The 22513-nt window shown below is 44.2% G+C and overlaps 1 pseudogene; it reads left to right on the plus strand.

Moving 5' to 3' along the window:
• Nucleotides 1-6833: 6833 nt before the first annotated feature.
• Nucleotides 6834-20735, plus strand: LOC124973791 (olfactory receptor 2T2-like; annotated as a pseudogene).
• The last annotated feature ends 1778 nt before the right edge of the window (nt 20736-22513 follow it).

The following is a 22513-nucleotide window of genomic DNA, read 5'->3' on the forward strand; positions in this document are numbered from 1 at the left end:
CTGTGTGTCCCTGCCCTAAGCACTCCTGTGACACCCCGTGCCACCTATGTATGAAAGGGCCAAGGAAAAAGATCCACAGTGGAGAAAACACAGGTTTTAGAGTCAGGGTGAGATGCTCACTGGGCCAGGGGGCCTCTCTCTCTGGATGAGATCATTTTGGGCTCTTTTAAAGTGAACTCTGTTATATAAGGCAACCAGTGGGGTAAATCTACAAACAAAGTGGAGGCCAGGGACTGGAAAACTGGTCAGAGAGAACAGTCAAGGGGTGTGATTCAGCTCTGGAAATGGGCTTCACAGGGTGTGAACACACATAGCACCACTCAACTGTGTGCTCAGGAAGGGACAATATGGGTTACTTCCTACTATGTGTGTCTTACCCCAGTTGAAAACTGAAAAGATATAAACTCTAAAGCCCCAGGTGCTTCAATAGGGAAAGGGTGGTTCTGTCTATAATCACACTGGACAGAATGTTTTCTCAGATAGGAAACCTCTGGTATGTGTGTGTGAGCTAGCCATAGGTCTTGATTATGGGCATCTACTTCAAAGTGGAGAGGTTCCTGACTCCTCCCCAAATCTTATTTCTGAAATGACTGGCCAAGTTGAGGTTCAGCCTTCGGGCGACTGGACAGCAATCCTTTTCCTGATAAAGTACAAGGACAACCCTTTTACCCAGGTTCTGACATGAGAATCTGGGCCAGGTGAGTTCAGTACCTGCCTGGGGCCCTGACAGGAGGGAACTGGGTGGAGGCTGGGGACTGAGCAGCCCAGGGGAGGGCTAGGCCTGGAGGCTGCTACATTCCAATCAGAACTCTGTTTCCAGGAAACAGAAAGGGACACTGATGTAGCCTGGAGACCACAGAGGATCCTGTGGAGGATCCTGCAAGGGAGCCTGCAGAGCCACACAGCACCTAGGTAGGTTAGGCCATGGCTGGACACCAGAGAGAGAGGGCGATCCAGGATGAAGTTCATCAGGACCAGTTCCTGCGGGAACAGTACATGAGAGAGCTACACACATAGAAGTACAGAGTACCATGTGAATCCCCTACACAAGGGTGAGGACCATGGGGTGACAGAGGTTGACTGACAGAGGAGGGGTGTGGGGCTGCACATGGGGGTGCAGGTGGAGGCCAGCTCTGGTCTCTGGAAAAAGAAATGCTCTCTCTCTCTCTCTCAGTACTGTGGATTGAATTCAGGGGCACTCAGTCACATCTGCAGCTCTTTTTATGTTCTATTTAGTGACAGGCCCTCCCTGAGTTTTTGAGTCTGGCTTTACATTTGTAATCCTCCCAAACTCTGGGGAATTACAGGCTTGTACCATGACACCCAGCTGGAAATGGTTTTTAATATTTTTGGTTTTGAAATAAATTTTTAAGGGTTTTAATGTTTTGTTTGTGTATATTTTGGTTGCATTTTCCTACACTAAAGTGTTTTTTAACACTTTCATATTGTCATAGCCCTTTCTCTGGAAAGTTAAGGACAGTGAACTCTGGGGTAGTGCTCCCCAACCTCCAGGATGAAAGTGCCCTCCCCTTCACTCCTCTCACTGTGAACATGCCTGTGATATTTATCTGGGACTGTAGCATGAGGACCCCATAAATGACAATGGACCTCAAATGATCTCCAAATCTACCACCTGACCATCTCTCAGAACCTCCCCTGGACCCATCTGTAGGAACCTCAAACTGGTCCTCTGGAAAGCTAAGGGCTCTGCACCCCTTGCCAGCCTTTGCTTCCCCATAACACACTGTGGCAATACAAGGCAGCTGGGCCATTCCCTCCCCAGCCCCCAGCCTTAGTCCACACACCTGGCAGCCACAGTTTCTCCCTGCTCCTTCATATTTTCCCCGATCCTTCTCTGTTCCTACCTCAGGGAAAGACTCCATAGTACACTGGGAGGCATCTCCACTCCTCACTTAACTACACCCTCTGAATACTGAACCTGCCCCTCTTCAACCTCACTTCCTTCCACAAATACTTTAGTTGCAGAGCTCACAAGAGACTTATGTTCAACCAAAATGTCAATCCATCACTGTCATCCAGCAAAAAGTCCCTATGGCTGGAACATCACATTCATTCATTCACAAATATTTAGTCATTACACACGGGTTCTGAAGGCCTATGATCTGGATCCAAGGCCTGGGCCCACCACTCATAAACTGTGTGACTTTGCCAGGTTTTTACCCTCTCAGAGTTGTTAGGTGGACTAAGCAAAATGTCACAGGTGCCTGGCTCACCATGCTCAGTAAACACAGTACTGTTACCATTTCCATTTTTTATCTCATGACAGGCAGTGGCGTGGGCCTGGGGGAGTCTCAGCACAATGATGCACGGGCAAGAGAGCAGTCTTTTAAGTACTTAGAGGAGCACGGGGGACAGGATTGGTGGGCAATAATGTAGAGAACAGGTGCATCTATCAGTCAGGGAATGGGGGAGTTGGGGCAGGTAGACACAGGTGGTGCATGGTGCATGGGAGGCTGGTGGAGGGACCCGGTGTGATGGAGAAGTGCAGATGAGTAGCACACACACAGTCTGAGAACTGAGGAGCTGGCCTCTTCTCCTGCCTGCCCTGGGCTTCCACTGACTCTTCCAAGGCTGGCCGCTGCTAGAGAAGCTCCCTCACCCCCAGAGCAGCTGCCCTTGCCTTCGTGCCCCCCAGCACACTCCTTCATATCATGGAGAGTATGTCTATTTATATATTTGCTTATTGTGCCCCCATCCCCTCTTCTGGGCCACAAGCTCCAGGGGAGCAGGACCCAGGTTATTTTGCTCAGTGCTCTGCCCCCAGCATCCTGAACAGTGCCTGGCACAGTTTACACCAGACACATTTGCTGACAGATGTCTGAGAACCAGACACCCCCATCTTGAGCCCGGGCTCTACACACAAGATGCTCTGGCCATTAGGAGACATGTGGCCATGGAAAAGGGCACTGGCACATGTTGGTTCCCCATTCTGGCAGCTTCTAACTTGAGCCTCCTCTCCCAGATTTCTGATCCTCATTCAACATGCTGCTCAGGGACCAAGGAAGAAGTTCCCAGAGCCACAGACAGAAAGTCAGGAGATCAGCTGGGAGGCAGAGACCTTGGTAAGCAAGGTCCCTACTCCAGGCAGCAGCAGTAGGAACCATAGGGTGGTGCAGGCAGTGGCTGAGAGCAGAGTGGGCAGCCAGCTGGCCTGGGCATACAATCGGGCTTTTCTTGCTAGTTGTGAGACCTGAGGTGAGTTACAATGCCATCTGTGATACTGATCCTTGTCATAATTGGGGACAATACAGAGCCTGCCTCACAGGATTACAAGTGCCTGGAACAGTTACCAGCAGGTAGTACCTGCTCAGTAAATATGCCCAGGCTCCTGTGATGCTTATGGGGAAGAGCAGAAAGAAGATGTTGAGCTCAGTCTGGGAGAGACAGGTGCTGCTCCAGACAGGGAGATGTCTCCAGGGGAAGCCCCACCACTCATGCTGAGAAGGGTTCACCCCAAAAGCAGGAGGGAAGTGTGGCTCAGAGCTGGAGAAGCAAGTGCCACACAGAGGGAAGGACCAGCAGGGAGGTCTAACTTTCAGTGAATGAGGGGACTTAAAGAGGAAACCACTCAAGACATTGATTAAACATGAATAATACATCAGCGATTCAGTGATTTCTAAAGACCCAACAGAAGGCTTTACCCAGTGAGGGCTGTGACTAGGGTAGAGGCACCAGAAGGGTGGGGAGAGTCTGGGCAGCTGGATAAGCAGGGTCTGCACTTAAAATTGCAGCTGTGGTTTCCTCAGATGGAAAGTCAGTGTGAGGAAATGTCTGGTGATGGGTCTTGGCTAAGCTGACCGGGAGGGATTCTTGTGGAAGGCAGAGCAGGACCAGACATGTTCTGGGGGGGGGGGTGGAAAGGAGCCCATGGGACACCCAGGGCAGTCAACACCCTGGGTAGCAGCTCTGACTATATGCTCAGTCGGAGTATTGCTGAAACTGGAAGATGCAGAGATGAGCACAGAAGGCCCTAAGTCAGGCCTGGTTGGAAAGAGCCAAGACAGCCTGAGTGGAGTTTGGTCCAGGACTCCTTGTCCAGTGAGAGGAAGGTGTGAGGGAAGGGAGCCGGTGAGGACAGTGAGCCCTGGGGAGGCTGTGCAAATTAGCCAGGCACCACAGACCAAGGGCTTCATGCACCACCCCCTCCCTCCCTAGTTGACAGCTGGGCCTGTGGTGCAGTGAGCCCGTGGGAGACACCTTAGGGTGTCTCCTGCAGTCAGCACATGTGACAGGAGGGACAGGTGTGGGAGCCAGCCAGGCCCGCACTGCTCAGACACCTCCAGGCCTGTGATAGTGACTGAGTCCCAAGGGGTAACTGGGTCCCAAGGGGTGTGCTGGCAGTCAGCATCTGTCCATCTAACATGTGGGGACAGTGTCTGCAGGTGGCACAGGCAGCAAGGTAGGAAGTAAGCCACCAGATTAGATCCAGGTGTTGTGGGAATGCCAAACGTAAATAAGCTGGAGCTTCAGAGTGAAGTGCCTGGGGCAAAGGGCATGAGTGATATGCTCCATGGGCCCAATGTGGGGAAACTGCCCCTGGCAGAACATCACCCTGTTCAGACAGAGTACCCCAATCTCAGCACAGGGAGCCTGGGAAGCAAGGCTCAGTGGGCACCTCTTGGCCACATATCCCCGGGTAACATTTACTGAAAATATATGCTCATATGGGGTGTGTACACACACACACACACACACACACATATTCTTTGGCAGTTCTGAGGGATGGAATGAAAATGTACCTGAATTACTCACAGTGCAGCTTCTACAAGGTGGATGTGCTGAAGTGCTCACTGTCCCTCAGTTCCTTGTGACTATGTCACCACACTCACCTTTTCATTCAACAAGAGGGTGGCAAATTCCTAGTGTCCTGGAACACTAGTGTCCTAGTCTGTGCTGGAGTAGACACAGCACTGGCCCCCAGGTCTCTCTGGCACCCCAGCACAGAGGACCTGCTGGCTTCTGGCAGCTTGGATTTGGTTACCTGCCTTCATCAGAAGGAAGAGAAGATGAAATAGAAAGGGATATGAAGTTAATTACAGTTTGGCCAAAATTGGGAAAGCAGCTATACCTCCTCCATTAGCCCTGCAGGTTTGTACAATTTAAAGGAACAAAAGCCAGGAAATTAGCTTTCCACCTGTAGGCTTAGCCAGATGCAGTAGCCAGAGATGTGCTACAATCGGGTTTCCTCAGGCCTGCAGGGTGGGGATGGGTGGTTGTTTCAGTTTCTATTTCCCTAAAGGAAGCTGGGACGGAGAAACACCAGTTACCAGGAAATGAGAGGAAAAAATGGGGGTGTTTGATGCAAAGGTCCCCATGACCTAGGACTTCTCATGGTGGGGACACACAGGCATGCCTTTCATGTAGGCAGCAGGCAGGGTGGAGTTCCAGGTCTGCAAATGTGACATGTCTTGCTCTCCTGATCCTCTAAATGTTGGTGTCACAGTTTCACAATCATTGTTGAGCAGGAAAGTCCTGTCACTTCTCTGGGAGATCTGATTGAGTCCCAGGTCTTCTTCTTCCTGGTCAGCTTCTCTGCCCCTACCTCCCCCTCTCAGGTCAATCTAGAGCACCAGGACCACAGGCTACAAAGACATAGCCAAATTCTGTTTCCTGGGGGAGGAGGACAACCACAAGTAGCGCTTCATGGTGAAGTTGTGCTTTGTGCTGAGTGCCTGGGTGTGCACTGCCCAGTGAAACACTGTTTTGCTAAGAAACAAAACTGCAGCAAACCTTATTTTACAATCACCTTATTTATGATTCTAGGTTGGGTAGCAGTCTAGACCAAGAATCACTCAGGAGGCCCCATTCCACCTCATGGGTGGTGATGTTTGTAGCCAGGAAGGTCAGTGCCTACAGAAAAGTGAAGTGAGGCTCGAGGCAGTTCCTTGGTTTCAGCTGCTGCCTGTTTGATTTGAACATGGGTGAAATAATGGCCACCAAGATTGACTGAGCTGCCGATGAAGTTCCAGGATTTGCACATGAGCTTAGACTGCAGCTCACTACACATGCAGAAACCTTTAAGCCAAATTTACCCTGCCCTGAGGCCACTTCAGGCACACAACACATTAAAGCCCAAATCTGATTTCTCCTGGCTGAGTCTCACTTTCTCATTTCTGACCAAGTCTATGGGTATACCAGTGAGAGAATCCTGGGTGGAGATGGCAGACTAGGGACACAGAGTGATCTCCTCTATCCTTCCAGACACCAAGGAAGGGTGGTAAAGGGAGTTTTAAATATGGTATGAGTCCACAGCATAAAAAGTGGGGACACATGTCATCAGAAAACTGAAGACATAAAGGGCAGAAATTGTGTCACAGGAGGGTGGAGAGAACCCTGTGTAAGCTAAAGGGCTCGCCTAAGCACACAGAGCAGGAAAAACAATGCAAATGACAGGAGAGGATCCCCATGACTTTTGTGGCTGTTCCCACCTCTGGAAAACTTTGCTTTAACTAATCTTGTTAAGCACACTGTTTCTCCAGTTCCTCTGGCAAATGTTTACATGCAGTGAACATCCAAATGTGCTACATTTTGACACCCATGAATTCAGCATCTCCACATGGAGTCATCTTGTTTATGGTCTGCTTCCAGCTCTGCTTACATTCCCTGACTTGGACAGGTGCTCCCATCACCTGCCAGACTGCTGGAGGTCAGCCATGGGTCAACCTGTTCTCAAGCTTACACCCAATTCCATTATGAATTCAATCCATCTTCTTTCCCACCCACTAAACCTTCAGGGCATTACCACTGCACTTGTGCAGTCATCACTAAGATGTCCATGTTGCCTGAAGTCCATCAGTTACAGGAGTGCTACCATGAGCTTTAAATATGAGCATGAGCTTGTTATAATGAGTGAGTCTCTGAATGTCGCCCACTGCCCACTGGTAAGGTCCCAGCTTTCTCTGGGCAGGTGAGCATCCAGGCCAACCTCCTCTCTACATTCATTGACTGACACTGATCCCCACTGATGCCATGGTGGTCAGGTCATCCCACAGGGCTTGCCCTTTCTTGGCTCTGTGCCTCTACTTCTTGCTACTCCTGAAGCCAGCTTCTGCCCTGCTCTCCTGTCACCTCTTGCTCACCCCTAACTTTAGGCTCAACTGTGGATGCAAGTTTTAAGCCAACCTGGGACACCTATCAAAATTCTGTCTCAATTTTTTTTTTAAAAAGGATGGAGCTCAGTAGTAATATGCCCTAGTATGGCAGAAACAATGACAATAATAAATGTCTTTCAAGTTATGTTGTCACCAAAGATTGAGTCAATTCTTCAGAGCAGTTTTTTCACAGGTAAATGACAATATCCAAAAGAGGAAAGACAAGTAAACCCAGCTCCTTTCTATTGGATCTGGTACTATTGCAGAAGAGAGATGAGGTTAGCTAGGGAGAGATGCCAGCAGGTGGCTGTCACTGCTGGTGCATTTTGCCTAAGATCAAGTTAACACTTACCTGTGTCGTGGAACTCACATCTCCTACCAGAGTTCCCACCTGTGAGGTGGGTGAGAATGAATTCCACTGAGAGGCTACACCCAAGTGAGCAGGAGGCTCCTGTACATCACTCACTTGAACTCTTGCTTCTGGCAGAACTAGAAGTTAGGTCTCATTGGTGTGATCTTAAGGACAAACGTTAATGCCTTTGGCCTTAAGGATAACACAGAGTTTTATAGTTCTCAACAAAGACCAAATAAATTCTCAAGATTTTAAAATATTGCATAATTTTAAAAATACGACAACTGAATTTAAATAGAATTGTATATTAATCAAATACCTGTATGGGAAATAACTGTCTCAAATGAACACAGAGTAAAAAGTGACAAAGTAAATTTTTAACTACATAAATATTTAGAACTTCTCTGACCTAAAATCAACTAAATTTAAAATAAAAGTAATGGTTTGGGTGAAGTAGCTGCAATAAATATTACATTTAGAAGAATGCCCTCATTCTATAGAGAGAGCATGTCACTTTTGAGAAATCCCTAATACATAAAAGAACAAATGTCATGAACAATTAAACTCTAAAATAAATAATAGAAAGAAAAATATACACATGAAAACATGCTCAAATTTCTTGGTCACAAAGAAAATCAAAGTAATGAACATTTAGATGCCCTTGTTAAGTTCTGGGGAGGAACAGAGTCCTGAGTGTGCTCTGTGCTTGGCCAGCATCCCTGGTCAACAGCTTGTCTAGCACAGGCTTCTAAAGCCTAATATCCCACCCTCCATGGCCTACCCAGAGAAGCAACCTCATGGTATAGTGTTTCATAAGCAAACTTAGAAGCAATGTGCTTGTCAACCAAACAAGGAGCACTTGAAAGTGCATGCCACATCAATCAACCATTGCAATACTCTGAGCAGACACTGCACATCTACATGGTGAAAGTGTCTTAAACACCACTAACTACATATCAAATAGAAAGCATGCTAAAGAACTATGAGCAGTGGCATGTGCCTGTAGTCCCAGCAGCTTGGGAGGCTGAGGCAGTAGAATCACAAATTCAAAGACAGCTTCAGAAACTTAGTGAGGCCCTAAAGCAACTTAGGAAAATAAAGTATAAAAAGTGTTAGGATGAGGCTCAGTGCTAAAACACTTCTGGATTCAGTCCCTGGTACCAAACAAACAAATAATAAATAAAAATAAATAAATAAATAAATAAATCATACTGAAATATTAAATCATGCATTCAGCTCTGGTGTACTTACATGGTCAAGTGCTTGCACAGAATGCAGAAGGCCCTACCCACAATTCCCAGCACTGCCTAGATAGGTAAATGAAGCATAGACATAATAGTGTTTGTAAAGGAGCATGGAGTATTCCAGGTGATTTCTTTCCTTTTTCTAGTTTCCCATGTATTACTCAGTGTTATTATACTCCTTTGCGTTTGTTTATACTCATGACCTGAGACAACACTGACGGAGAGTGAGGAAGATGCTCTAAAAATCTGAGGAATTATGGAGCCTCCCAATCTCCCTTCTCTTTGTGAGCAAGGCTTGGAAGTCTCCAGGGTCTGATTAGCAAGTTCAGCCCCAGGAATGTTTGTGTTCAGGACTAGGCACAATGTCCTGGTAGGAAGACATCTGTGCCCATTTTTCCCTCCTGGGCTTTGACTTTTCCCATGGACCAATGGGAGTGGCTGGGCCTAGTCTCCACTGACTACCTTCCATTCCCTGGATTTATAGTGCAATAATGATTGAAGCCCTCCATGGAGCTTGTTTTAATTAAATGGCTGCACTAGCTGCCCCTGTCACCACACTTCTGATGAAATAACATGTATTTATTGACAAAAATGCATTTCTCATCTCCAGATAGCCCCATGATAGGCTCACAGTAACCAGCTCTCTGAGGACTTCTTCCAAAGGCCACATCTGTCCAGCTGGCTGCACCCTGGGCAGTGTCAGTGTTTCTGCTCTCTGAGACCCAGGCTGTGCTGGGCACAGTGAATTGAGCACAGGTGTGGGGCGCATGAGGGGTTGTGTCCCTGGAAGTGGGTGCACCTCTTCCCTGTGGGAATATTGCAGGACCCCAGCTTGGCTGGGCAATGTCCTCATGGTAAAAAGCCTTGTGCCATGCAGGATCATGGCACTAGCCCCTGAGTTCCAGTGCTGCGAGATACCTGTGAAGGTTTCAGAAGGCATGGGCCCAGGTGCCTCCCCCTGCTGTCATGTTCTTTGCCCTCACCCAGGGGTATCTTATCAAGTTGCTGTGAGCGGCACCAACTGTACCTGGGTTCTATTACTTCTTCAGAACATCCCAGGGCCTGTTGTCTCAGATACACAGCTTCTCCTTCCTGGTGATCTGCAGAGACTGTGGACTTCCCTCACTCTCCTTCCTAGGAGGCTGACCAAACAGGTGCCAATCCTCTCACCAAACCCAGCCCTCTTGTCCCTCTGCAACCACAGGTATAGACTACAGAACTCTAGAGTCCTGCCCACAGTCTGGTGGGTTTGCCACCAGTCCTGGGAGACAATATCCTAGGTGACATTCTAACCAACTCTAAGAAAGGGCATTCTCTGCCTTGAACAGCAGAAAGACCTGAAACTCAGATCATGCAAATAAGAGGTTTGACTTTATTCTATTTTATATTTTTAGAAAGACTGACATTGGTCAGGGAAATCAGAGAAAGCATGAGGCATGGAGAATGGAGATGAGAGTGGAGGAGAGAAAGCCTGATCAGACTCTGAGGTAAGAGAAGAAACCCAAGCATGTGTACGTTGAACAGTAGTGTCACTGTAGTGTGAGAGGTGGGTGCTTGGAACCCACATGAGCAGAAGAACCTCGAGAAATAGTATGTTCGTAGTACAAGCCCTGATTTAGCTGCTCTCAGAAAGTTGTTCTTCAGGGATGACTAAGGCTTGTAGGTTGATCTCCTTACAAAGTGTTCCTTACACATTCACACACACACACCACACAAACACAGCACCTACAGTACACACATGGATGAACTCAAAAACATGTAGGCATACTCAGATATGTACAGCACACACCATGATTCCACATTGCTTCTCGCCTGCCATTTGTGCTGAGTAATTATTGGACAACCAGTTAACCCAACAACTTTCTGTCTCACATCCCAGGGGCTACCATGTGACCTGGACACGGAGCCCATTTCCAGAACTCCACTGACTTCCTCCTCCTGGACCTCATCACATGTCCAGCACTCCCTGGGCTTATCTTTGCAGTATGTTCTTCATCTTCATGGTGTTCATCATAGCCAACATGTTCATGGTTCTACTCATCCATGTGGACTCCCACCTCCACACACCTATGTACTTCTTGCTGAACCATTTCTGCAACATGTACACTGTCTACATCTGTGTCACTGTTCCCAAGATGCTCCAATATCTGATGTTCAAGGAAAGACCATTTACTTCCTGGGATGTGCACTTCAGATCTTCCTCTACCTTACCCTGATTGGAGAGGAGTTCTTTCTGCTGGGCCTTATGGCCTATGACTGGTATGTGGCTGAGCACAGTCCTCTATGGTACCGTCTCCTCATAAACTGCAGGATTTGCTTGATCATGATTCTGGGCTCCTGAGTTGGGAGCTCCTTAGATGGATTCATATTGACACCTGTGACCATGAGTTTCCCCTACTGTAGGTCCCAAGAGATCAACCAATTTTTCTATGAGATCTCAGCAGTGAAGTTGTCCTGCATAAACATATCACTCTATGAGAACCTGATGTATGCTTGCTGCATGCCGATGCTGCTTATCCCCATTTCATTCACCTCTGTGTCCTACATGCACATCCTCATCACCATCTACCACACTTCACTACTTGCTACTCCCACACCATGTTGGTGAGCACGTTCTATGGAGCTACCTTCTACACTAATGTTTTACCCCATTCCTACCATATGCCAGAGAAAAACAAGGTTGTATTTGCCTTCTACACCATCCTCAACCCCATGCTCAACCCCCTCATCTACAGCTTGAGGAATAAAGAGGTAGCCTCAGCTTTGAGGAAAGATCTGGGGAGATGTGCTTCCACCCAGAGAATAAGAGAAGGGGATGTGTTTAGGAAATACTAGGGGACCAAGGGCATCCTTGCTCATTTGACCAGTGACACAGTGTCTTTCCAGAAGACATGATCTTGGTTCTGAAATATGCTTAGTGTCATTCTGGCAGTCTGAAGTTCTCAGTTGGCTAACCAGCCTGTGCAAGCATCATGAAGAAGTCATAAGAAAGCTAGCAAGTGCATGAACACTAGCCAACCTCCTGCGCAGGTCAAACAGCAAATGTTTTCTAGCCAGTGTTCTCAGGAAGGTGGCACTCTATCCTCAGGTGAGCACCTCTTTGGAGTGCCCTGCATAGATGGTTTTGCATGTCACACGGGGTCCTGGGCATTCAGGTCCTCATTGCTAACCAGTCGTTTCATGCAAATTGCAAGTCTTTCCATGTCTTTGATGATTTAGTTTCAAATATTCAAAATGCTGAAATAGTTTCTGACATGAAAAGTGTCACAGTTTTATTTAGGAAGTTTTGTGAACTTGGGGTTCTATTGTGGGTTCTGTGTTTTTATTCATATTTTGTGTCTTTATTTTCTTGCCTATGAAATTACATGGTAGATTCTTACCATACCTCTCTTCCCATAGTCTAAGGTATAACTGAAAATTAATTATTGTTAGCTTGATTGATTGATTGAAAATTGACTCTACATTTAAGTTTGTAATGTTGATACAAGTCTAAAATAACATCCATTATTACTTTAATAGTGGAAAAATATAAATGTGGAATGAGCAAATCAAGACCTTTGCCTAGCTAACATGCTTCCTTTGGGCACATTACATTGGTGAGCATATTCTATGGAGCTGCATTCTATACTAATGTTCTACCCCATTCCTACTATATGCCAGAGAAAGAAAAGGTTGTATTTGCCATCAACACCACTTACTGTTTGTTCTTATTCTCTGTCTTTCATTGGTGTGTTGGTAGACATGCATTTCTTTTCCAATTTGTTGGGGTTACATGTGATGTTTTGACAGGTGAGCAACCTGAATACAACTTAACTGAACAGAGGAAAAGGATCTTTCCATGATCTGCTTACTTCACTTTCTTCTGTGCAGGGGCCTCAAAATTGAGAAATAAAACACTGTGAGGGTTCACTCAGTGCTCCTTTCCTCTAGCACCACCACAAGGTTTAGAAAAAGTTGATTTTCAGGTGATGTGCCATTGACAAAGATTCAGCAATGTTCACTCCAACATTTGCTCTTTGAGTGTCAACTCTGAGGTGGAGGGAAACATCTCCTCTAGCATGCGCACACTGGTGACAAGCTTCCCCTGCAGCACTCCAACCACTAGCCTGGCTTTGTCTCACAGTTTCTAAGAATTTTACTTTACCCTGATATTAAACAGGTAAGGATAAGAAAGGAGATTGAAGGATGGCTGGAGGGGTGCATTTCTCAAGTGCAAGGCAGCCTAGGATTAGTTTTAGAAACATCCTCACAGTTGCCTCAGTTCATCTCCAGACTGTTGAACATTATGTCCCTCTGCCCTACTGCCCATTCCTTCTCCTTCCTGCTGCCTGCAGCACCTCTGTTGTTTTTTCCCTCCACAAGGACCCTACACACCACACTTCCCATTTCTCCTCCACTGGGACTCTGTCTCCTTCCCATTTCCATGGAACCCATACATTACCTGAGGCATGTTTTAATATCTACTAGGATATTTGCTCTTATATTTCCAAGATTAATTTTCTTGCATGATTAACAAGGACATTTACTTACACATTGATTGATAATTCAAAATGTTCAAAATACTTGAAATGCAACAAGTAATAGAAGAGCATTTGAAAAATCCCTTGAGAGATCATGGGCCTCACTGGCTGAGCATGGAGGGAGGGGAACTCTGCCATGCCATTGAGAAATCTAGTCAGAGAATTTGGTGGCGGTTACATGAAATGTCACTTTGTGCTGGCTGATCAACATTGACAAGTCCTATGCTCCACTTTAATAAGCTCTCTAAAAATCTGGAAAACCCACAATACATGACACATGGTAGGTGTTCACTCCTCAGACACCAAGGTGAATCACAAACTAAAAGGGAACAAGAAGGAACTTTTTTGAAGGTCAGTTCACCAAATTTCCATATGAGAAAATTTGTGGTCACTAGATTTTCCTCTTTATGAAAGATAATGCGTTAACTTGAAAATGACAATCAAAAAAACCTAAAATTAATTTAATTAATTGCATACTTGCAACAGGGCATGTACCATTCCAGATGATGGCAAAAATAATAAATATCTGTCCCTATATTTTAAAACATATTCAATTGTATTCCGTGATCCTCACAAAGTTCTATGAAGTATTTAAAAATTAATTAGCCACATGGGAGATGGAGAAGCTGGTGTTCAGACAAAGTGTCACCTCACTTGAGCAACAGGCACACGGGGACTCAGGTCAGGCCTTCTTCTGTCTGATTTTCACTCTGTGTCCAAACCTTGATATTAACTGGCAGACAATTGCCAAAGGAGACAAGCAGGTTGTGCACAACACAGTTGCCAGCGTGGCAATCCTGAAAATGGCCTGGGACAAAGGTTCTCAAGTGTGATGTGCTCATAAAAGTCATGATTAATTTTTGCCAGATGCCAGGAGAACTGGTCTACTAAGGGTCTGAGGACCAATCTGGAAGGAAGAAAGACCTCCTATGAGGTCTTTTTAAATATGAGCAGTGTGGACATGAAATGATCTGAACTCAGGCTTTGATATATTGTTTTATGTAAGTAAATATTTACATTTATGCAACATAAAATTATAACAGTGAAAAAAACAAAGTATGTATTCTGTAGTCTAGTAAATGCTAAGGAAGTTTTCAGAAAAGGAGTGAGCAGATAAGCTGACAACAATTATTTAGATGTTGAATTAGCATGGAGAGGAGAAAGCAGACCTTTGCTGCCTAGGGGGTAGAGGGTGACAGCATGTGCCTGTCATATCTCTGTGACTGGTGGAATGAAGTGGGGCTCTGCTAAGGGCCCTGACCATGGATATTGGTCCTGACTCCATATAGGAGTTCATACATACTGGGGCAGGGCCATAATAATGGCAGATATCTATGTTGCATCCACAGCTTCACCTGAAACAATAGACTGTTTTCCATGAAAACAATGAGTGAAACAGTAGGTGGGTTTGTTAATTATTTCTTCTGTTGAGATTGTATTAAGGGCAGAACTTCATAAATCTGACAGACAAGCAAGTTCATTGTCAAACACCCCTTGCCTGCTTCACTCAACATTATGAGAACTGCGGAAATGCTACAGTTGTTTTTGACTGGCTGGGGCAAACCACCTGAAAGAAGCAAGGTAAGAAATTTATAAACACCTCTGCATTAGGTCACAGAGTTTCTCTTTTTTCTTTGATCAGTCCTTTAGGCTCATTTTATTTTATTCAAATTTTTACTTATCATGTAACGAAAAACAGGATCTTCACTTTGTTCTTTGATTCTTTCCAAGCACCTAGACAATTCCTGAGAGAAAATGTTGTCAATAAATACCAGGGTAATGAATGAGTGGAAACCATTTCATTTAGAAGGTGTGGCACTCTAATATACAAATTTCAATTTAATAAATCTTTTTTTTCACTTTTTCTAGTCATTTCCTGTTTGAAGGACTGCATGGAAACTGAAAGTCAATTAAATTAGGTGAATTATAAAAGCTCACATAGAATTGTATGTTGAGCTAAAACCAAAAGAACTTTAAATTCTTTCCCACATAACTGATTCTTAAGTGACTTCTAGTTAGTATTCAATATTGGCTCAGATAAAGAAACACCACTGGTTTTGGGCAGATTTCTCACAGATGTTGCTTCCTATTGGAGCAGGCAGGTGGTAGGTACTGTAGGGGACATGGGCTCCAGTGTGGAGGCAGGAAGGGACTCTCCTCCCTAGGACTGAAAATTCAGGTGTGAGGTGAGGCTGGGGCTGCTGTGCTGGTTGGCGTTATCAGTATTGCTCTTTCCATGAGCATCCAAGGTGTTTAGCTACAGTGAGCACTAGTGATGCAGGCTGTGCCTTTGGAAAGGTGCAAACAGGAAGCTTTTTTGAACACAGTTAAGAACAAACCTGTGGCCTCAGCTTCTGAACAGCTGATGAGGGCTCTGCAGTCAACTGCTTTTCCTCCTCCCAGAGAAGCTATGGGGAATCTCCTCAAAGGGAGAAAGGGCAGTTAATTCTGCAGAAGGCATGGTTGATTCCAAGTAATGGTTCTAATTTGAAATTAATAAACCCTGAGTATTTCTAAAATTCAATTATAACATGCATTGAATGCTTTCAGTCTGAAGATGGAGAGCTGGTGTTAGACTGTGTATATGTTCCTGTGTATATGAAGTACACACACATGCCACCATCTTCTCTTAAAAGCACAATGAAACTGTGAAATAATGGAGATGGTGCAGTCCTCTCTCATCTCACGATGGCCACTTGGAGTTCCTTTATATGCTGAAACCTAAGTTACTCAGTATGCATTCAGATGGCAAATGCTCAGTTTCCTCTGCTTTCTTATTGGAAATAACACCAAGATGAGTATTTTAATAGAACAAGTTGCCACTCATCTGATTATCTCCATATTATAATTTCCTAGTGAAATTTAAGTTTATTATCTTTCAGATTTTCATATTGACTCAGTGCCCATTTCTACCAGAAATTTTCAAGGGTCCTTCCTCAGTCACCAATGTTGACACAGCCCAACACTCACTGGGGGCTCAAACTTGCCAGACTGGTGGAGCCCACTTGTGATACAATGTCTCCACCCCACACCTGGGCCTCTGCAACAGAGGAACAAGTGACCACTGCTTCCCATCTTCTTGCTAAGCAAGTTCCAGGTGCTCCTGGTCTGGGAAAGGATGGCCATAGGTCTCAGCCCTGTGCCTGTGACCTGAGGCCCAGAGGAGTGGGTGGGAGAAGGACTGCACACCCCTCCACTACATAGCCTCACGTGGGTGTGGCGGAGAGAAGAGGAGGTGGCACCAGGTAAGTAGTGTCCAACACGTGCCCAGGGAGAGGGCCCAGAACTATGTCCTTGACTCCCCAGGAGGTGCAAAGGAGCCTACCTGACAGAAAAAGGAGACCCATTACCTTCACTTCCCCAAGGTGTTATGCTTAATATTAACTCTGGAGAGCACAGTCAGCTCTGGAAGTAAGTCATGAGATTGAGGGTGTCCCTGTAACCACTGTCCTGGGTTCAGGGTCTGGAGGTTGCCTGTACCTCTCTGAGAACCCACACTCTCAGGAAGCCCTATTAAAGAGAATGCTGTGGTGTGCTTCCAGGACCAGAAAGACACTGTGTGAGAAAACTGGGTTCAAGTTGCACAGGTTGCCATTTCCCCTGAAGTGTTTTTCAAAATGTTGTTTAAGGAACAAAACCCATCTCCTCCATATTTGGGGACATTTAGACCTAGGAAAATACTGTAGGAAAAGGCAATTGCATCAAAACATATGCTAACTTAACTCACAGTTGTAGTTTTTTAAATCATTGACAGGATTTTTCTAGTACTATTTTAACTTATTTCATAAAGTTTCAAATTAGACTTGCACTTCCATGCAATTTTTTTTCTAAATGTCTGTGTTGCTTTTTCTTCTGCAGTAGCCTTGGTCTTATGGGTTCTTGATTAGAGCAGACTCTTCCATCTCCTCCTGACATGATTTGCAGAAAATCTCCTTCAACTCTCAGGCACCACAAAACAATATGGATGTCACATTATGTAATGGTGAAGATGCTGGTGCAGGACTGGGGAGTATGCCCAGAGGAAGGACAGGCACTCTGTTCACTTGGAGATAAGAAGCTGTCCTTGTGACAGATGCTCAACAGTCAGATTTATGAGCTAGGAGTTTCATGGTCATTCTAAAGGGATGCTGGGTGAGAACAGTGTGTGTGTGTTTCCTACCTTCATATGGGGATTTTCCAGGAGTTAGAAAGAATTTTCAGTTTCTTAACAAATTATCTTCCTTTTGCTACTTTATTACTTACTGACTATGTTTGAGGGACAATTCAAAGTTTTCCTGAGTGTGATTATAGCTCTTTCCTTTGTATTCATTTACCTTTTACTAGGTGATTCAAACTTAACTGATGCATAGGAAAAAAAGATATTTTGTCATTTGAGAGTAGTTAAGAGTAGTAGCAGAGAGCAGGGAAGATGGAGGATGGGTCCCTGAGCCTTAACTCAGCCCTGCAGCTTCACCTCTCTGAGCACAGGTTTGCCAACTGTGAGATGATGACGCTTACAGTCATGACTTCATTGCTGGGCTAAGAGTGGCCTCATCCAAACCTTGGAGCATGCACAGCAATGTCTGATACTCTGAGGACTGCATAGTTACAGGCCAATTTATTATCAGCAACTTGTCTACATTTTATTTAAAAACTGAGAATATCATTGGTATATTGGTTTCCTAAAGCTATTGTGTTATCAAAAGGCCAGTTTAATATATTATAGTCCAGAAGATCAGAATTCCAAAGGTGGATACACTGGCTCAAATCCTGGTGTTGTCGGCAGGGCTGCATTCCCTCATGCAAACCTCAGGTTCATTTTCTAGGCTTTTCCAGCTCGTAAGAGGCCAGAGATATTCCTTGGTTCATGGACCTGTAACAAGAACTTAGAATCTTTTCTTTGTCTGCTAATGCCTAGTGCTTGGTTGAAAGCAGGAGTAAAACTTGGAACCTCTGTCTCCATTGTGCATTCCCCTCCATTACTCCAAGTCACCTTGGATTCCAGGAACAAGGTCAGATCTTATAGACTTCATATGAGAAGGGGAGACCCAGGCAACAAGAGCTTCCTTACTGCACAAGGCCTTGCCTGACCACTCCTGAGATAACCATCAAAAGAGCACACCTGGTCAAGAACTCATGCTTTGGAAACTCTGCAAAGCCTTCCAAGCCCCAATCCTCATCCTCACTCTTTCTATAAAACCTCATTTCAGATGCTCAAGTCAGGGCTGAGGAGATGGGTCCCCTCAACCTCCCTACAGATCTTCTTTCATGCTTTTGACCTGGACATTTTCTGTTTGGTTTTTGAGTTGCCAGATCTGGTTTGTTAGACCCCAGAGCCAGCCTTCTTGCCTACAACGCCCCTAACAGCTCCCTCTACTTCAAATTAGGGACTAAATCAGTTTGGGTGCAGGTTACAATAGCAACCTTTCTCTGACTCTCCTGCCTATCAGCTTCCTTCAAAGACATTTTTGATCACGTTGAGTCTAGAGTGATCTCATCCCAGATATCTGCAAGTTCTCTGTCATACACAAAAGTGTGTCCCTGGGTTTCAGGGATTAGCTGTGGAGTTATAGGAGGAGGATTCTTCTGCCCACATGTTTCAACACTTGCTATATCTATTACAACTTTAATAAACTTATTAAAGAAAGTTGATCATAAATCTCTTGGCATTTTTTAAGATACAATTTTTATGGTAATAAGAAGGAGATGAATATTTGCTATTAAAACAAATTATGCATAACAATTTTCTGCTTTTTAAAAAAATCTTTTTAACAGGAGAAATTCAAACTCTAACCATTTAACCCTACAGTACAATCTCTGCATGTCCAATAAATATGGAAGCTTCAGTTATCTTTAACATAGTCATTGGACCCTACCTGAAAGAAGAGTTGTCATAGCAAGGGCAGATTCAGAAGAAAAAAGAAAGTGTAAATCCATCTTGTATTATCAAGTAGGTGGCCATTTTCAGTACTCTGTGAGGAGGTGTCTGGATTTTAAGGCTCAGGGAGTAATTGTTCCAAAATTATATTCATAAACCTCAGAGACTTAGGAGTAAATTTGCCTTGGTGCTTGACCTTAGAAGTCTGTTTTATTCTTCCCCTCTCCACCCTCCCTTGTTGTAGATTAGCATCCACATCTGGCTATTGGTTTTGAGGAGTGGCTTATTTCATTTAACATGATATTCTCCATTTCCATCTATTTACTGCAAATGCCATAATTTCATTCTTTGTTTCCTAGAACTAAGTTTGTTTATAAAATGTGGGTGGATCCTATTTTATGACAATTTTATTTTGATGAAAAGACAAATAGGCCTGGGATTTATTTCCTTGTTTGCCTTCATTTTCATGGTTCTGGGGAGGGAGCCCAAGACCTCTACACTTTAGGCAAGTGCTCATCCTCAATCTGAACCAGCTCAGGCCTGGTATTTTTTAAAAAATGTATTTTTCATTAGCACATTTAATAAAACAAACCTAGAAGTATTTAAAAGAAATTCTCCAAGAAGTGGATCAACTTAAAAAAATCAAAAATACATGATCTGCATTTCATTGACTGACGTGTTTTAAAAGTCATCCATTTAATGATTTAACAAGTATTTACAACACACTTTTCATTCTTTTATATGGTGAGAGTGGATAACACAATAGGCACTGATCCTCACCCACACAGGGCTCGCTTTCCAGACCAGCAGTCAAACAAAAGCAAAATGAACCTGTAGTCCATCAGGTGGTGATAAGAACCAGGAAGAAGTACAAAGGCATCAAGTGGAACCAGAGCAGTCCTCTGAGAAGGTGGCCTCTGCACCAACTGCTGAAGCACACAGGATTGTCAGCTCAGACATGTGGAGGGGCCCAGGCAAGGAAAGACGAAGATGGAGGTCCTGGGCTTGGAACACTGAGAGGGGAGGGAGGATCATCAAGGTGACCATGGGGCTGCAGCCCTGTGACCAGCACACTGGAGGGGGTAGGAGCCAACATCAAGATAAGAGTTAGAATAGACTGTCACACAATGCAGGTTTCAGCAGAAAGTGACCTGGTGTGATGAGGTCCCCCAAGGTCACTTTGGTTATATACTGCAGTAGACTAGGGGTACAAAGGGAGAGCAAAGAGGATGAAAGAAAGTTCTCAAACTGGCCTGTGCTGACACATCTTTGTATGAAACCCTGATGTACATCTGCTGTGTCCTCATGCTGCTCATTCCCATCTCTATCATCTCCACTTCCTATGCTCTCATCTTGTTCACCATTCACTGCACACACTCTGCTGAGGGCCGCAAAAAGGCCTTCACCACATGTTCATCCCACCTAACTGTGGTCGGCATTTCCTATGGGGCTGCCTTCTACACATATGTGCTGCCTCTGTCATTCCACACACCTGAACAGGACAAGGTAGTGTCCGCCTTCTATACCATTGTCACACCCATGCTTAATCCTCTCATCTACAGTCTCAGAAACAAGGATGTCATGGGGGCACTGAAGAAGGTATTAGCACACTGCATACCTGCTTGGAAAGTAGAAACAAGTGAGGCATAGAGATTCAGTAACATGAGGACAGGTCTTCCAAAGAACATACTCTGTGTGACCCGTTTCCCCAGACTACTCTGTCAGCCATCCAAGTCTATTTCACAGTTAAGGGGAGTGCTCTCCAGAACAGATACCACCCAACAAAGCTCCTAAAACCCTTGTTAGAGCTAAGCCTCATTGTCAGAAATTTCCTCTAAGAACTCTGCAGATGCCCAGCTCCAGCAGTGCAACAATTCGGTTTGTCCATTTCATCTTACCTTATTTTGGTGAAAAAGGAAGTAGAAAGCTTTCTCAACCAGCTTCTGTTTTAGGCTACTCCAGCTTCCAGATTGGTGCTGGTAATCTAAGTGAACACTAGAATTTCACAGAGTAGAGAATCTGGTAAGCTAAATCCAGATGAGAGATTGTGCCTACTGCTTCACACACAAATTAACCACACTCAAAATTCTGGGATTTTTAAAAATTTTGTATTTGTTCTAATTATTTTTACATGGCAGTAGAAGGCACTTATACATTTTGATTGATCATACAAAAATGGAGAATAACTTCTCATTTTTCTGATTGTACATATTGTAGGATCATATCAGTTATGCAGTCATATTTGTACATGAGGTAATAATGTCTGTTTCACCCACTATCCTTCCTACCCCCATGCCACTTCACCTCCTTTCACTCCCTTCCTACATAATCTAAAGTAAACCTATTCTTCCCTAGCACTCCCCTTCTGCAATACTTAAAAACAAAGAATAGAAAAGAAACAAACAAACAAACAAAAAAAATAACAAACATGTCCTGAGTAGGAATGACTGGAGGAATGGCCTCCAGGTCCCACTAATGGACACCTACTCCTATAGCAAAAGCAGGGAATTAACACAAAGTCCATAGACACCACACTATGAGAGTTCTCAATCTAGACAATCTAGGATATTTTGGAAAGAGAAGGCTATGCCTTAAAAAGGTATGAAGAGAAATTCATACAAAATAGATGCATAAAACTCAACAAAGAAATATAAGAAATAAGAAAAAACAAGGTAATGCAACACCACCCAAATTTCATAATTCACCAGCAACTGATTCCAAAGATACTGTATAAAATACAGTATCTGGTGTATAAAATACCAGATAGAAGTTCACAAGCATGATTATAAAAATGATCAATGAATTCTGACAGAACACAGAAAAATAACTGAAAGAGTTAAAGAAGGAAATACAGGCTATGAATAAGAAATCAGAAAAAGATATGGATATGTTGAACAATAACTTGGCAGGAACTTAGTAATGAAGGACTCAATAAATCAAATAAAATGCTCACTCAAAAGTCTAATAGAGTAGACCTTACTAAAGACAGAATGACAGATCTGGAAGACAAAGTGGCTGGTCTAGAATATCCATACAGTAGTATAAAAAAAGAAAATAAGTAATTATGACCAAAGCATACAAACTCTGGGTGAACATTAAATTTAAAAATCATTGGAATTGAAGAATATTGTGAGATAGAAGCTAATAGCCTGTAATTCCTCTTCAGGGTAATAATGACAGGACATCTTTGAAACCTTAAGAGTGAGATGGACATCTAAATATGGGAGGAATTCAGAACCCCAAATAGACAAGATTACAAAAGAACCTCTTCACCATACATTGAAATTGAAATGACTAATATATACAGCAAGGATAGAATTTTAAGAGACTCAAGAAAAAATAAATCATCTCACATTTACAGGGGAGTCAATAAGAATTATTTTTGATTTCTCAGCACAGAAAGATTTAGAATCATCTGTTTCAAGCCC

This window comes from Sciurus carolinensis, unplaced genomic scaffold, assembly GCF_902686445.1.
Source record: "Sciurus carolinensis unplaced genomic scaffold, mSciCar1.2, whole genome shotgun sequence".
NCBI lineage: Eukaryota > Metazoa > Chordata > Mammalia > Rodentia > Sciuridae > Sciurus > Sciurus carolinensis.